This window comes from Mauremys mutica, chromosome 24, assembly GCF_020497125.1.
Source record: "Mauremys mutica isolate MM-2020 ecotype Southern chromosome 24, ASM2049712v1, whole genome shotgun sequence".
Classification (NCBI taxonomy): domain Eukaryota; kingdom Metazoa; phylum Chordata; order Testudines; family Geoemydidae; genus Mauremys; species Mauremys mutica.
In genome coordinates, this window is record NC_059095.1 from 11210220 (window position 1) to 11214674 (window position 4455).

Genomic DNA, 4455 nt, shown 5'->3' on the forward strand with positions numbered 1-4455 from the left:
TGGGGGGCAAGGAATCCCAGCAGCTGCCGGAGGAGCTGAGGTGGGGGGGCGCAGAACTGATGGGGGGCAGGCAGATGCAATGTCACTTCCCTTGCCGTAAACAATGATTCCCTCCCCCTCCCACACACTTTTTTTGGACCACTTTAAGCCATGATTGTCCGGACTCCTGGGTTCTGTTCCTGGCTCCGCTATTGACTCGTGGGGTGACCTCACGTAAGTCACATCCCCTCTCCGGGCTCGGGTGGCCCCGTGTCGAATGGGGCCATCGCTATGACCCAGCCCTGGGGCTGATTCATTCCTGTTGGTGTGATGCTCTGAGAGCCGTGGAAGGATGGTGCTGGAGAAGGGCCAAGGGCCGTCGTCATTCCCTGAACCCCATCAGCACAGGCGCCGTTTTACAGCTTCGGGCTCCTTTCCTGCTATGGGACGGGGCTGTGTCCTCGTTCCGGGGCAGGCGAGGGATCCCAGCCTGCAGAGAGACTAGACTCAGAAGCCCCCCCCCCGGCCTGCTGTGTCGTACTGAATCACGGCTCTGCCAGGAGGGGGTGCGCTCTGCCAGCCAAGAGGGAACCAGAGGCCAGTTCTCAGCCTGTCTTCACCCACCAGCCTGTGATAGGAATTCCCAGCCTCTCATCCGGCTTGGGTGCGGGAGAGCACGCTGAGGTGCCTGTGAGGTGCACCGCGCTGAGGTGCCTCTGCCGTGCTCCAAAGTTGGCCTCTCTGCCCTGGGTGGAAGGGAACGAATGTGACAGAACCGGCTCGCTCCACGGGCCTGACCCTGTACGGTGCTGCTCACAGCAGGGAGCAAAAGGTGCTCAGGCCCTTAAGACTGTGGCCAAGCTGAGTAACACCACCCGTCCCCCACCACCGACATGCACCCCCTCTAGGGTGGAACGTGTCTGCCACGAGGCAGCCCGTGGACAACACACTGCAAAATCTGAGCCTTGGATCAACTGCTACCCTGGTGCAAAGCATCACGGGATCTTTAATAACCACACAGCTCAGGGAGTGTCTGTTTCGTAAAGTCCCAGCCAGCCCAATGCAACTCACCTTCCCAGGGGGATGTTGTGAGACTCCATTAACAAATGTTTACCAAGCACTTTGGCTGAGAGACTCCAAGGACAGGTGACACCTTGTTTGTATTGATCCAAAGTTCCTCTGCTGTTTGCCGAGGGTGTTTCCCCAGGCCAGGAGATCCCAACCTATTGTCAAAGTCTGGCTGGCTCCATGCTCCATCTAGGTGTGCCGGTTTCCAGACTGGGTTTGCCAGGCCAGTTAATCCCCTCTGGGTCAGCTGGGGCTACGGGTCCTGTGTGCTGTGACACATCTGCCTCGCTTAGACCGGCTGCCTAGCACCCTGCGTCGCCCTTCTTGTCACCACCTTAATGGGGAAGAGGCAGGGGTGAAAGTAACTTACAGGACTTACTGGTACTGCTGGAGTCCTGAGGGGGCGTGGCCTCACCCGGAAGAGGCGGGGCCTCTCAAGATTTAAAGGCCCTGGGGCACCGGCTGTGGCTGGGAACCCCAGGGCCTTTATATCACCCCGGGGCTCCCAGCTGCAGAGGTGGCTGGGAGCCCCCGGGGCTCAGGGGCAAATTAAAGGGCCCGGGGCTCTGGCCGCCATGGAGCTCTGGGCCCTTTAAATCCCCACCGCCCCGAGCCTTGCCGGGCTGGGGCCGCCGGAGCCGCGAGTGGGATTCAAAGGGCTCTGGGCTGCCTGCAGCCATGGGAGCTCTGAGCCCTTTAAATCCAGCCCCAGCGCGGATCTGCGAGCAGGATTCAAAGGGCTCTGGGCTCCCTGCAGCCACAGGGAGCCCAGAGCCCTTTAAATCCCCGCCGCGGAAGCCGGTGCGGTCCAGCACGGTGTACTGGCTCTTGCCGTACCAGACCGGACCGGCTTACTTTCATCTCTGGGAAGAGGAGCTCTTGGGCCCAGTCTACGCGGTCATTTGACCCCAACTGGTCCTGGGGCTGGCTCTGGGCGTGATTTGTGGCCCCCACAGCTAGTAATGGGGGCAGCTGGCAGGGGGGGCAGACGGGGGATGGAGGGGACCTGTGAGCAGACTGACCTGCATTTTATACCCAGACTGAATTAGTCACCCGAGGTAAATCAGACTCAGGCTTATAAACGAGGTTGAGGCTCTGAGTGAACAGAGAGGGGTATAGACACGTCACTGAGCAGGGACCAGCAGGTGTGTGGGGTTTGCAAGCCTGGGCCAGCCCTAGAGAAGGAAGACGGTAACCAGTTCTGCAGGCCTGTAGCTCTCCTTTCATCTGGGAGCATCAAAGCCCTTTGCAAGCACTCAGCAGCATCTGGGAGGCTGGTTAATTCCCAGGTGGATGCCACCCGGGAGGGAGGTTGTTCCCTGGGGCTTCCACTAGGGAGGGCTATGTTGGGAAAAGGGGTTTGGGGCACTGCCCCACCTCCTGACATGACGCCCTCCCTGACAGCTCCCTCAGCAGGCCAGCAGTGGGGAGGTGGGTCGAATCAGGTCAGGATTCAGACTGAGGAGCAGTCAGAATGGGGCTAGTGGGGATGGTGGGTGAAGAGCCAGGAAGACAGAAGGGGACTTGGTGGGCTGTCCCAGCAGGATGGGTGCGGACTAGAGGTGGGTGAAATTTCTTTGATGAAAAACAGAGTTTCAGGAACAAAATACATTTTTAAAAAATAGAGCAGCCAGCATCCCATTCAATGGGAGATTATAAGAAACGCACCTTCATGCTTCAGAGCCTTAGTTGGCTGCAGTGGTCAGGAAGTAATGTCCCCCAGGGGCAGATTATTCCATCTATGTCCACTGAGGGGTTTCTTGCACCGCGTGCTGAAGCTGCTCGTACTGGCCACTTGCCAGTGTGTGCTGCTAGGACTTGTGGGGCTATATCCCCTGGCAATAGACTGAGCTGCTCTGCGACTCTTCCCTAGTGAACTGAGGGAGAACTTGGTCTTTTGGGCACACGGGGAATTGTGGGAAGGTGCTTGGAGGACGATCACACTCAGGTGGTTTACCCTGCATCCTCACTGCACAATGGGGTGGGGTTACCAGCCCTAGTGAAAGCAGCACCCACGCGTTGGCCTATCCCCTCCACCGGGCCAGCTAGCCTGGGTTGAAAGCACCACTCCACTCGGCTCAGAGGGATTTGTGTGTGGACGGGAGCTGGGTTAAGGGCAAAGCCTTGCAGTGAAGATGCACCCTTATGAGGGTGTGGTTAGAGCAGAGGCTCACATACCTTGGCTGCACTGTGAGGCTCCAGGCTGGAGACTGTGATTTCAGCCACTGGCGGCAGCGTAGCTCTGCCTTCTGAAGCGTGTGAATGATTTTTGCACTCGACCCACCCTGTGTGCTCCTCATACCCGCAGGCCCAGCACCCCAGTCCCCTCCTCCCCTGTGCAATGCCCACTGGGTAACGGGCTCTGCCAGCGCTCAGGATGTGGCTGCTGGGCGTGAACAAGGCTGCCGCTGGAGGTGCTGGAAAGGGTGATTTTCAGGAAGGTCTGGACTCGGATGCCCATTCTGGTTGTCATGACAGCTGGAGCACTCTAAATATCCAACCCCTGCGAAGGGGGCACCTCGGGTTTTATAATGGGACATAGAAATGCTACGAATCTGCACATTCAGGGCCCGGTTCTCAGTTCTTCCCTCACTGCATGTAAGGCAGGGATGGAAGGGTGGGGAAAAGGCAAAGGTGACCTTACATCACCTTTGCACTCCCTGTATTCTAGGACCTGTTTAGCTTCTGGTGTAATTAGAGCAGCCCTCAGGCTGATACAGCCGGTGTGCTCCGAATGGGACAGGTCACCTCACCTCACCTGAACCCTCCCGGCGCACCACGTGGGTGGAGTGGCCTCTTCTTGCTAATCCGAGATCTGAGGAGTTTTTAATGCCGCTTGAGGGGACCTGCAGCCTCTGTCACCCACGTTCCTGTGCAAGAAGCCCCAACCTCGTGCGCAGCCTGCAAATAAGGAAGTGGGGAGAGTGTCACCACAGACAGCACATGAAGTGTGAATACCCCGCTGCCCCATTTTGCACAGCTTCCCGAGTACCTGGGCCGGCCGAGGGTGTGTGTGTGGGGGGATCCAAGCATAAAGCATGCACCTAAACTCCAGGGAGTTCGCTGCCGCAAATGAAGCAAGCTGGGGCTTGCGAAGGGTGGGGTGAATAGTTCATCCCATTAAGCATGGAAATAGCAGCCATGCAAACCCGGGGGGGGGAGGGGGGATTGCTGCAGTTTATGAATTATGCATCCGACATGCACGAAGCAATGAAGCATGCACCCCGCTGCCCACGCTGCGGCATGGGGGCAGGTGGGGTGTCGTGGCAGCAGCCCGTGGAGCGCGCAGCCCCCTTCCCTGTGCACCAGGCTCCTGCTCCTCCTTCCCCGGGGGCTTTGCAGGGAGCAGGACTCGGGAGGAGGCGTCACTTCCAGTGCGGGCTGCGCTGCTGTCACATCCGCCGCTGG

General features: G+C 58.7%; 1 long non-coding RNA gene across 1 annotated transcript; it reads right to left on the reverse strand.

The window, feature by feature from the left end:
• Positions 1 to 671: 671 nt before the first annotated feature.
• Positions 672 to 4393, reverse strand: LOC123355876. The gene is made up of 3 exons (XR_006575215.1): positions 4271 to 4393; positions 3806 to 3948; positions 672 to 1381 (listed from the first exon to the last, which is right to left on the reverse strand). It is a non-coding gene; the product is annotated as an uncharacterized LOC123355876 (long non-coding RNA).
• Positions 4394 to 4455: the final 62 nt, after the last annotated feature.